Below are 12,921 nucleotides of genomic sequence, written 5' to 3' on the forward strand. Positions count from 1 at the left end.
GGTCTCTCATCACTGGTGTCAGTGGAAGAGTGGAAGGCGTGGTCCCTTATCATTGGTGTCAATGGAAGAGTGGAAGGCATGGTCCTTCATCATTATTGTCAGTGAGAGGAATTGTGCCTCATTGTTGGTGAAAAAAAGGGGCACACATGGGATAATACAAATGAGCTTCATGTCCCTCACCTTGCGGCTCTGTCCCCAAATTGGAGCCTGCTGTGGGGCATGGCTGGCCTATGCACCTGGCCTGCGGAGCCACGAGAGCAGGGTCCTGCATCAGTAGAAGTGTGGTGACTTACTGTGGTGTGTGCCTTTAAGGCAAAGTTAATTCAATATACAGAGTAATGCTAATGTTAAAAATACCTGTGTCTAGGGAAGACTAGAGATAGGAAGGCCTGGTAAAAAATAAAAAAAAAAAACAGAAAATTGGAAAAAGTGAAAAAAGTTTCAAAGCTGGTTTTTGCTTTTTCCGGAAAAATTGGGGAAAAAAAGTGTGGAATATGATCTTTTACAATTATCAAAAATGTCTATGACATGGTATTCACACTATATACATGAAGACCCTAATGAAAGATTTCTTAGACTTATGTAAATTCTTAAATTATTGCAGCTGAAGACAAGCAAATCCTGGAATACAGTTCAAGTAACACTGTACTTCTCAATGCAGTTCTCAAACGTGAGAACTATGCATTTTTGCCACCAGGGGGCACTGCAGGGCTTGCTTGTGTACCTCCTACAGTTGATTGTTGGGATACAGTAGATGATAGTTTCTGTCCTCCTCTCAGGCCTTAACCACTTGCCGACCGCCCGCTGCATATATACTGCGGTAGGCTTGCTCGGCTGTGCGAATCGACGTTTGGGTACGTCGGTTCGCAGGAGTGGTGCTGGGGGGCCAGTGCGCTCCTGCCCTCACTAGGCAGTGGGGATGCTGATCCATGAGGCTGGCGGCCACGATTGCTGACGGGCACCCGCGATCGTTCAAAAACAGGTACCTGTTCCCCCCTCCCCCCTGGAAGATGCCAAATGTGCCACTGGATTTGGGGAAGAAGCATATAAGTGGAAGTTCTGCTTTTGGGTGGAACTCCGCTTTAAGTGGTTAAACGCTTGCATAAAATGCAAAACAGACTCTGGCAGGGAGAGGGTTAATGCTATAGGTCCTAGGAATAGAAGTGCGGAGCATTACTTGGCTTGTGGTTTCTAACCTGCCCTGTAGGGGGCGAACTCTCTATCTCAATTTCACCTCCCTACAGGTGCTCTGCTTTTAACTACTTCTGGACCGGAAGATTTTCCCCGTTAATGACCAGGCCATTTTTTGCCGTTCGGCACTGTATTTGTTGTGCAACGCTGTACCCAAATAAAATCGATGTCCTTTTTTCCCTCACAAACAGAGCTTTCTTTTGGTGGTATTTGATCACCTGTACATTTTTTTTTTTGCGCTATAAACAAAAAAGAGCGGCGATTTTGAAAAAAAAAAAACAATATTTTTCACTTTCTGCTATATAACATTCCCCAAAAAAAATTTTTAAATCTATTTTTTTTTCATCATTTTAGGCCAATTTGTATTCTGCTACATATTTTTGGTAAAAAGAATCCCAATAAGCGTATTTTGATTGGTTTGCGCAAAAGTTATCGCGTCTACAAACTACGGGAAAGATTTATGTCATTTTTATCTATTTTTTATTACTAGTAATGGCGGCGATCTGCGATTTTTAGCGGGACTGCAACATTGTGGCGGACAGATTGGACCCCCTAACTGACATTTTTGACACTTTTGGGGGGACCAGTGACATTACTACAGTAATCAGAGCTAAAAATATGCACTGTTACTGTAATAATGACACTGGCAGGGAAGGGGTTAACACCAGGGGTGACCAAAGGGTTAAGTGTGAGACTAGGGGAGTGTTTTCTAACTGTGGGGGGGGGGGTGGGCTTGTAATATCAACACAGAGACTTGTGTTCCTAAATAGCAGGGTCTCAGGTGCTCTGTGTTGATGGCAGAGAGAGTAATGGTCTGCTGTGTTTACAACAGCAGACTGTCGTTCTCTCTTCACAGGGAGCGATTACAGTTGCCCGGTGGCAATAGCAGCCGCCAGCCCCGCACCTCGGTTTCCCCGCTGATGAGGGGGGCACGAGCGCTCTCCTCCGGAGGCGCGCTCCTGCCCACAGGGTCGTTCCGGCGAACTGCTGTACAGGTACGGCGATTTGAGGGAACCTGCCGACCTGCTGTTATACGGCGGCCGGTCGCCAAGTGGTTAATAAAAGTTTCAGGTCACATTTGCTATGATTAGACAGCTCAATTAAAAAAAACAAGCTGCCTTAAAGCGGTAGTATACTTCGCTTTTTAATTTTTACCTACAGGTAAGGCTAAAATAAGGCCTATAATCAGGGCTTTTTTTCTCAAAGAATAGGTGCAGGAACTCTCCCTTTCTGAGTCACCCCTTTTCTCCGCCCCTTCCCACCTCTGAGGAATGTTCCTTGGTTCCACCCCTTGCCTATCTCCCAGTACTGCCCTTTATGGAGAATACAGAACTAAGTACTGTATTTTCTGGCGTATAAGACTACTTTTGAACCTCAAAAAAATCCCCCAAAAATTGGGGGCCGTCTTGTACGTCCGGGCCGGTGCAGTGCATCGTGGCTTCAAGCTACCCACACCTGAGATGGCAGCGCTGGACAATACATTTTCAAGGTAAGTATTTCTTCTTGCAGGTAAGTGCAACCCGGGACAGTTCAGAGGCTATCCATTGTGGAATGCACTACCCTGACTGTCCCGGAGGTATTTTTATGTAATTTTTTTTTTTTTAGGTGGAACTCCGCTTTAATGACCAGGCCATTTTTTGCGATTCAGCCCTGCCTTACTTTAACTGACAATTGCGCGGTCGTGCGACGCTGTACCCAAATAAAATTGATGTCCTTTTTTTCCCACAAATAGAGCTTTCTTTTGGTGGTATTTGATCACTTCTGCAATTTTTTTTGCGCTATAAACAACAATATAGCGACAATTCTGAAAAAAAAATAAAATCACATTCTGCTATATAACATTCCCCCCCAAAAAAATTAAAAATCAAAATTTTTTAGCATATTAGGCCAATTTGTTGCCTGCTACATATTTTTGGTAAAAAAAAAAAAATCGCAATAATCATATTTTGATTGGTTTACGCAAAAGTTATCACGTCTGCTAACTACAGGAAAGATTTATGTAATTTTTTATTGTTTTTTTATTTTTACTAGCATTGATTATTGTAGTGATCTGCGATCTTTAGCCGGACTGTGACATTGCGGCAGACAGATCGGACCCGCCGTTTCCATGATCGGATTCGCCCCCTCCAGGTGTCCCCCCCACCCGCCGCTTCCAGATCGTTTTCCCCGCTTACTGGACCCGAGGACCAGAGCGACGTCATAGGTCGCTTCCTAGCAACGGATTTAATCACTTAAGCCCCGGAAGATTTTACCCCCATTCCGACCAGGGGGTATATTGCGATTCGGCACTGCGTGATTTTAACGGACAACTGCGCGGTCGTGCAACGCTGTACCTAAACGAATTTGGCGTCCTTTTTTTCCCACAAATAGAGCTTTCTTTTGGTGGTATTTGATCACCTGTGCGATTTTGTGATCATGCGCTATAAACAAAAAAATTGCGTAAATTTTGCAAAAATAACAATATTTTTCACATTTTTTTATATGAAATTCCCCCCCAAAAAAAATGTAAAAATCAAAATTTTTTAACATTTTTGGCCAATTTGTTTTATGCTACCTATGTTTGGTAAAAAAAATCGCAAAAAGCGTATTTTGATTGGTTTGCGCAAAAGTTATCGCGTTTACTAACAAAGGGAAAGATTTCTGTCATTTTTGGTGTTTTTTTTTTTAACGCGTAATGGCGGCAATCTGCGATTTTTTTTTTGCGGTACTGCGACATTGCGGCGGACAGATCGGACCCTTGACTGACATTTTTGACACTTTTGGGGTTACCAGTGACATTTCTACAGTAATCAGTGCTATACATATGCACTGTTACTGTAAAAATACACTGGTAGTGAAGGGGTTAACTTTATTTGAGAGGGAGGGGCTGTGTGTGTCCCTAGGGGCGTGATTCTTACTGTGATTGGCTGTGGCTTGAAGTGTAGGAACACTGATCAACGGTCCTACATTGTAGAACCGTGTGATCAGTGTTTCTACACCAGGGAGAATGACAGGCGGCTTGTTTACATACTGTAAGCCGCCTGACTTTCTCCCTCTCCCCCGACGATCGCCGAGTGACCGGCGGACATCGGGTCCGCCGGTCACACGCGCGGGGGGGACCGTGACCGCACGGGAGCGGGAGCGCGCCTCCGGCGGCGCGCGCTCGCTCCCCAGAGCCTCACAGGCTAGCGACGCAGACCTACGTCCCTCTGCCTGTGAGCGGCTGACTGCCGCAGTAAATGTACTGTGAGCAGTCGGCAAGCGGTTAAAGAGACCATTTTTTTAAAATTATGACTTTTTTTGTTTTTTCTTTTTTAGTGTAGGTGTGAGATCTGAGGTTCTTTTTACCCCAGATCTCACAATAAAGAGGTCCTGTCCTGCCTATTTCTATTACAAGGGATGTTTACATTCCTTGTAATAGGAATAAAAGTGATCCAAAAAAAAAAAACTGTGCAAAAATAAAAAATAAAAGATAAAATAAAAAGGAAAAATGAAAACAAAAATTAAAGTCCCCCGTCCCTGCTAGCTCGCGCGCAGAGGCGAAAACACACGCAAGTCGCACCCACATATGTAAACGGTGTTCAAACCACACATGAGGTGGTATCACTGCGATCGCTAGAGTGAGACCAATAATTTCAGCCCTAGACCTCCTCTGTAACTCTAAACTGATAGCCTGTAGAAATTTTTAAAGCGTCTCCTATGGGGATTTTTAAGTACCAATGTTTGTCGCCATTCCACGAGCATGCTCAATTTTGAAGCATGACATGTTAGGAATCTATTTACTTGGCGTAACATTATCTTTCACATTATAGAAATAAATTGGGCTAAATTTACTGTTTTCTTATTTTTTTATTTAAAAAAAATATTTTTCTTCCAATAAAATGCGTTTGTAGGACCCCTGCACAAATACGGTGTGATAAAAAATATTGCAACAATCTACGTTTTATTTTCTAGGGTTTCTGGTAAAAAAATATATATATAATGTTTGGGGGTTCTAAGTAATTTTCTAACAAAACAAACTTAATTTATCTTGTAAACAACAAGTGTCAGAAAAAGGCCTGGTACAGAAGTGGTTAAGGAGCCACTGTGGGGGCTGAGGGCTGTCATGGGATCTGGGACCACTGTGGGGGGGGGGGGGTTAAGGGACACTGTTGGGGGCACTATAGGGGGCTAATAGCTCTGTAGCAGGCTGGGGAACAATTTGGGCACTGAGGGCACTGTGGGACACTAATGGATGTTGGGAGCACTATAGGGGCCTGAAGGCTCTGCAGCAGGGGGGGGGGGGCATTGTGGGAGGCTAGGTGGTTCTGTGGGAGGTTTGGGGGCACTGTGGGAAACGGCTGGAGGTTGGAGGCACTATGGGGAGCTGATGGCTCTGCAGCAGGCTGGAGGGCACTGTGAGAAGTCAAGGAGCCACTGTGGGGGCTAAGGGCTCTCATGGGGCCTGGGGGCACTGTGTGCGTGTGTGGATTTAGGGACATTGTTGAAGGTTGGGGGGGGGATCTTTGAGGGGCTGATAGCTCTGCAGCAGGCTGGAGGGCAATTTGGGCACTGAGGGCTCTTATGCAGTCTGCGGGCACTGTGGGAGTTAAGGGGCACTGTGGGACACTGTTGGAGGTTGGGAGCACTATGGGGGCCTGAAGGCTCTGCAGCAGTGTGGGGGCATTGAGGGAGGCTGAATGGTAGTGTGGGCACTTTGGGAAACTGCTGGATGTTGGGAGCACTATGGGGGCCTGAAGGTTCTGCAGAAATGTGGGGGCATTGAGGGAAGCTTAACGGTAGTGTGGAAGGTTTGGGGGCACTTTGGGAAACTGCTGGAGGTTGGGAGCACTATGGGGGGCTGAAGGCTCTGCGGCAGGATGGGGGGCATTGTGGGAAGCTTAATAGTAGTGTGGAAGGTTTGGGGGCACTTTGGGAAACTGCTGGAGGTTGGGAGCACTATGGGAGGCTGAAGGCTCTGCAGCAGGATGATGGGCATTGTGGGAAGCTTAATAGTAGTGTGGAAGGTTTGGGGGCACTTTGGGACACTGTTGGAGGTTGGGAGCACTATGGAAGCCTGAAGGCTCTGCAGCAGGATGGGGGGCATTGTGGGACACTTAATAGTAGTGTGGAAGGTTTGGGGGCACTTTGGGACACTGTTGGAGGTTGGGAGCACAATGGAAGCCTGAAGGCTCTGCAGCAGGATGGGGGGCATTGTGGGACGCTTAATAGTAGTGTGTAAGGTTTGGGGGCACTTTGGGACACTGTTGGAGGTTGGGAGCACTATGGGGGCCTGAAGGCTCTGCAGCAGGATGGGGGGCATTGTGGGAAGCTTAATAGTAGTGTGGAAGGTTTGGGGGCACTTTGGGAAACTGCTGGAGGTTGGGAGCACTATGGGGGGCTGAAGGCTCTGCAGCAAGTTGGGGGGCATTGTGGGGGAATAGTAGTAATGTGAGAGGTTTGGGGGCACTGTGGGAACTGCTGGAGGTTGGGGGCACTATGGGGGGCTAAAGGCTCTGCAGCAGGCTGGGGGGGGAACTGTGAGAGATTGGGGACACTGTGAGGGCTGAGGGATCTCATGGGGCCTGGGGGCACTATGGGAAGGGGGTCTGCAGCTGGCTAGTGGCCCAGAAGCAGTGAGGCAGCAGGACAAAGCCTGGTGGTTGAGAAAGACTGCCCCAAAAAAGCTAGTGACAACGAAATACCAAGCACCCTAAATTTACTAACACCAGCAAACCCCATTTAGCCCATTGACTAAAATAGATTCTCTTCTTGGTCTTATCATTGCTCTGATCCTGCAAGCGTTGCGTGTCGGCAGGTAAGAGCATTGCGGTGACACTGTGTTTAGAATACTCAATGGGTAGCTAGAGATAGGCTAGCTAAAGCTACATACATATATATATATATATATATATATATATATATATATATATACAGAGACACACAAACACCTATATACAGAAGATTCTGATCACTTCCAATCAATATCTCCTTGTTACAACTCATCTAAGGGGAGGAAGCAACAAATCTTCTACAATGGTACAACGGCTTCAATCTTCACATTCAGCGCCTGGTTGTGGTACATCTCAGCCTTTGTGTTTTATGTATTATATCATTTATGAATTAGTTGTTATATTACTGGAAGATGGGCAACAACAAATCATTTAAATATAGAGAAAAAAAAAGACTTTACTGGTTGCACAGCACTGAAAGGGACCGTAATATAGATGGCTGATATCAATAATTCACAATCTTTGATTACCATTGAGAAATCCTCCGAGGTCAGATCCTAGCTGTATTTATGTGTGTGTTTATGTATGTTTGGGTGATTGGTAAAAGAGAGAAAGAGAGAGAAAAAAAGAAAGAGAGAGAGTTGTCTGGTTGTTGTTTTTTTTTTTTATATTATTATTATTATTAATAATAATATTATTATTATTATGGGATTGTATGGTTGTTTTTTTTTTTTTTTATTGGTTGAACTAGATGGACTTGTGTCTTTTTTCAACCTGACTTAGTATGTAAATATGTAAGAGAGAGAGAGAGAGAGGGGACGGATTATATACACGAGAGAAAGGATACGAAAAAGAGAGGGAGAGAGAGAATATAATATAGAATAAAGAGAAGGAGAGAGAGAATATAATATAGAATAAAGAGAAGGAGAGAGAGAATATAATATAGAATAAAGAGAGCAAGGAAGAGTGGGAGAAAAAAAGAATTACATAGAACAGAGAAAGAAAGAGAAGATTTTATAGATGTAAGAGAGAGGAAAAGGAAAAAGAGAGTATGGGAGAAACTGAGGGGGAGAGAGAGGAAGGGAAGAGAAAAAGAGAGGGGGGGGGGTGAGTTGGAGAGAGCAAGGGAGAAAGAAAGAGAGGGAGGGGAGAAAGAATAAGAGATGGGGAGAGAGGGAAAAAGAAAGTAAGGGAGGGAAGAGGTAGGGTGAAAGAGAGAGAGGAAGAGAGAGGGAGGGCTGAAAGTGAGGGAGGGGGAGAGAAAGGAGAGGGAGAGAGAGAGAGAGAGAGAGAGAGAGAGAAAGAGATGAGAGGGAGAGAGAGAAAAAGAGGGAGGGAGAGAGAGGGAGGGAGAGAGAGGGAAAAAGAGAGAGGAAAAGAGAGAGGGGGGAGAGAGAGGGACAAGAAAGTGGGGTGAGAATGAGGGGGGAGAGGGGAGAGAGAGGAAGGAGAGAGGGAGATAGAGAGGAGGGAGATAGAGAGGGGGGAAAGAGGTAGATAGAGAGGGGGAGAGAGGGAGATAGAGAGGGAGATATAGAGGGGGGAGAGAGGGAGATAGAGAGGAGGGAGAGAGGGAGATAGAGAGGGGGGAGAGAGGGAGATAGAGAGGGGGAGAGAGGGAGATAGAGAGGGAGATATAGAGGGAGGAGAGAGGGAGATAGAGAGGAGGGAGAGAGGGAGATAGAGAGGGGGGAGAGAGTGAGATAGAGAGGGGGTGAGAGAGGGAGATAGAGAGGGAGGAGAGAGTGAGATAGAGAGAGGGAGCTAGAGAGGGGGGAGAGAGGGACATAAAGAGGGGGAGAGAGGGATATAGAGAGGGGGAGAGAGGGAGATAGAGAGGGGGAGAGAGGGAGATAGAGAGGAGGGAGAGAGGGAGATAGAAAGGAGGGAGAGAGGGAGATAGAGAGGGAGGAGAGAGTGAGATAGAGAGGGGGAGAGAGGGAGCTAGAGAGGTGGGTGAGAGGGAGATAAAGAGGGGGAGAGAGGGATATAGAGAGGGGGAGAGAGGGAGATAGAGAGGAGGGAGAGAGGGAGATAGAGAGGGGGGAGAGAGTGAGATAGAGAGGGGGTGAGAGAGGGAGATAGAGAGGGAGGAGAGAGTGAGATAGAGAGGGGGAGAGAGGGAAATAAAGAGGGGGAGAGAGGGATATAGAGAGGAGGAGAGAGGGAGATAGAGAGGGGGGAGAGAAGGAGATAGAGAGGGGGGAGAGAGGGAGATAGAGAGGGGGGAGAGAGTGAGATAGAGAGGGGGTGAGAGAGGGAGATAGAGAGGGGGGAGAGAGGGAGCTAGAGAGGGGGGTGAGAGGGAGATAAAGAGGGGGAGAGAGGGATATAGAGAGAGGGGAGAGAGGGAGATAGAGAGAATAGATTATATATACAAGAGAAAGGATAAGAAAAAGAAAGGAGAAGAGAGAAGATATTGTAGATTAGAGAGAGAGAGAGAGAGAGAGAATGGAAGGAAGAGTGGGAGAAATAAAAAATTACATAAAACAGAGAAAGAGAGAAAACAAGCAAGAAAGAGAGAATTATATTGATGAAAGAGAGAGGGGGGGGGGAGAGGGGAAGGGGAAGGGAAAGGAAGAGGAGAGTGATGGAGAAATAGAGAGAGGGGGGAGGGAGAGGGGAAGAGAAATCGGGGAGAGGGAAAGTGAGGGAGGAGAGAGAGAGAGAGAGTGAGAGGAGAGTACGAGAGCAGGGGGGGGGGGAGAGAGAGAGCGAGAACGAGAGAAGGGGGGGGAGAGATAGGAGAGAATGAAAGAGAGGAAGAAGAAAGAGAAAAAGAGTAGGAGGAGAGAGAGAGTAAAGGAGAGAGATAGGAGAGAAGATAATATAGATTAGAAAGTGCGGAGAAGAGAGAGAGAGAGAAAAGAAGAGGGCGACGGATTGGATTATACAGAAAGGGATTTGAAAAAGAAAGAAAGAAAGAAAAAGAAAGGAGATATATAGATAAGAGGGGGAGAGAAAGAGGATATATACAGTATGTATGGCAGCATGATAGATACCATTTAATAAATACTAAAGAGAGAGAGAGAGGGATGAGGTTGGTAGATATGAGTTATCAGGGGAGAACTGTGCATAGATAAGTAGAGAGATAAAAGAGACCCAACATAGGTAGAGAGAGAAAAGACAGATAATATGTGTTAGTAGAATAAAAAGATGAGTTAGAGAGAGAGGTTTACAGAGATCGATAGATAGATAGATAGATAGATAGATAGATAGATAGATAGATAGATAGATAGATAGATAGATAGATAGATAGATAGATAGATAGATAGATAGATAGATAGATAGATAGATAGATAATCAAGCATACATTTATTCCCAGCAATATAAAATATAAAATCTGCCTGAGCTTAAATAACTGCATTATGCATTACATTAAATAGACCCCTTCCATAGATCCCTATGCAGTCTACACATTTATGCTATTATAACATACATGCAGCTGCATCCTGTACATAGATAACACCATGCATAAAAAAATCTCATATATGTAGAAATGTCAGTGTTACCTTATCAGATTGGATGTTTATGTTGTACGTTCTGATCCTAAAGATTTTTCCTTTTCCTAGCCTCCCGCAGCAAGCTCATATGTCAGGGCTGGGAGTGGGATTCATCCTTTTATGAATCAGTGCTGCGGATTCTGAAGCTGTGCTGGGAAGGATGCTGGCTTGTATATTATAACACCCTCTCTTTGGTAGCATCCTACCCCACCGCTGGCTCTGTACACCCACCTACCTTGCTGCAACCCCCCCTCTCTCTCTCTCTCCTTCTATTCCCCTTGCTGCTTTTTTTTTTTTCAGATCAGTAACTTGATTGATAGGTAAGCTTGCAGTGCCCACCCACACATTTTTTTTTCCTGAATAGAAGATAGGAAAAAAAAAAGACAGAGAGCAGAGGAGGGGGGAGAGAGAGAGAAGGAAGCATGAATGAAAGGCAAAGTCCAGCAATGCAGACAAAGCACAGCTTCACCACGGGCAGCTCCAGAATTGTGGTATTTCCCTGCCTCCCCACTAAAAAAAAAAAAAAAAAAAAAAAGCCTTTTAATATATCCATGCAACAAACATTAACACTTGACCCCAGTGAGTGACAGAAGCTTGGATGGAAGATGTAAAAATAACGTATTCCGAAAGGGTCGATGTTTAAATAATACAGTGATCCCTACTGAAAGGTTTGGTGTAAGAAGGGCAGGAGAGAAGAGGCGGCTCAGGTGGAATGGTCAACGGACGTCTGTGTGTTTTTCTCAATGAGATACATCATCTTATATAATGTCAGGAAGGGATTAACGTTGTGAATCACCAACAGAGGCCTTTTGCAGGTTTATTTTGGTCTAATCTTCATTGGCAGCGCTAAATGAATAGCTGCAATTTTTTATTTATTTTTTTACATTTGTAGGTTTATATTTAAGGTTTTTATGTACAGTTATGGAGTAGAGAACTTCTACACAAGCATTCCTAAATTATTTTCAGGTCATGGGGAACCCTTACTAAAACCATTTCATCAGGGGTCAATGGGGAAAATATCTCTTATGTTGGTGGACTGTAGCAACCAAGCTTGGCTCTTCCAAGTAGCAATGGCCCCAGAACCATGCAGGCACAATCACATGGGAGGTCAATATGCCATAGCTCCAGAAGCCCCTAGCAGCTTCTGGAAGAACCCTGGTTGAGAATGGCTGACTTGAAGACTCAGTCCCCCTTTAATTTTCAGGTCTTGGGGAACCCTTACTAAAACCATTTCATCAGGGGTCAATGGGGAAAATATCCCTTACGTTGGTGGATAGTAACAACCAAGCTTGGCTCTTCCAAGTAGCATTGGCCCCAGAAACATGCAAGCACCATCACATGGGAGGTCAATATGCCATAGCTCCAGAAGCCCCTAGCAGCTTCTGGAAGAACCCTGGTTGAGAATGGCTGACTTGAAGACTCAGTCCCCCTTTAATTTTCAGGTCTTGGGGAACCCTTACTAAAACCATTTCATCAGGGGTCAATAGGGAAAATATCTCTTACGTTGGTGGACAGTAGCAACCAAGCTTGGCTCTTCCAAGTAGCATTGGCCCCAGAACCATGCAAGCACCATAACATTGGAGGTCAATATGCCATAGCTCCAGAAGCCCAGAAGAACCTCTGCTAAAACCAATTTATTGGGGTTCATTGGGAAAAATGCCCACCTTCTTTACAGGGATGGTCAGAATGCAACCCTTAGATCGGCCATACGCGGTTCGAATCTCTGCTGGTTTAGCAAGAACCGGCCAATGTGCCATAGCTCCAGAAGCCCCTAGCAGCTGCTGGAAGAACCCTGGTTGAGAATGGCAGACTTGAAGACTCAGTCCCCCTTTAATTTTCAGGTATTGGGGAATCCCTGCTAAAACCAATTTATTGGGGGTCATTGGAATGGTCAGAATGCCCCCCTTATGGACAGTTAAAAATGTTACTGGGTAATGCTGCTAGTTTTGCAGAGTAGTGTTGACCCTGGAGCTAATCAGGCACCATCAGATGGGAAGTCAATCAGCCACAGCTTAGGGAACCACTAGCAAACTCTGGGTGAACACTGGTTGAAAATTGCTACTATACTTTGCTGTTAATTGGCAAGTGTGTCCTGTTTAGTATTGCTGCCAACCAGCTGTTTTACTGGCACCGACAAGAAGCTGTCATTGCTCAAAGCTGGTGATCTATCAGTGTTTGATCATGTCCACTCAACCTAGCTCGGCTGGGACAGACCTGGGTTTTTGGAGCTGGGCTTTGATGCCCAAGCAAAGATTGGCAGTTATGGAAACACACTTGTTAGTAGGGGGGTTCTAGCAATTTTTTCAATGCATTTTTTTTTTGTAGGTTTATATTAAAGAGATTTTTATTTTTTATATGCAAAGTATGGAGTAGAGAACTTCTACACTAGCCTCTCTAAATAATTTTCAGGTTTTGGGGTACCCTTACTAAAACCATTTTATCAGGGGTCAATGGGGAAAATATCCCTATCACGTTGGTGGACAGTAGCAACCAAGCTTGGCTCTTCCAAGTAGCATTGGCCTCAGAACCATGCAAGC

General features: G+C 45.2%; 1 protein-coding gene across 1 annotated transcript in view; it reads right to left on the reverse strand.

The window, feature by feature from the left end:
• The window catches only part of PTPN5 (protein tyrosine phosphatase non-receptor type 5), a 147,774-nt gene extending 137,109 nt beyond the window's left edge, over window positions 1-10,665 (reverse strand). Inside the window, exon 1 of the mRNA XM_082269989.1 lies at window positions 10,394-10,665. The gene's annotated coding sequence lies outside the window, so the exon portion shown is untranslated. The remainder of the gene's footprint in view (window positions 1-10,393) is intronic.
• Between the last annotated feature and the right edge of the window lie 2,256 nt (window positions 10,666-12,921).

The sequence above is a fragment of the Pelophylax lessonae genome (assembly GCF_965119305.1).
Source record: "Pelophylax lessonae genome assembly, chromosome: 10".
Lineage (NCBI taxonomy): Eukaryota > Metazoa > Chordata > Amphibia > Anura > Ranidae > Pelophylax > Pelophylax lessonae.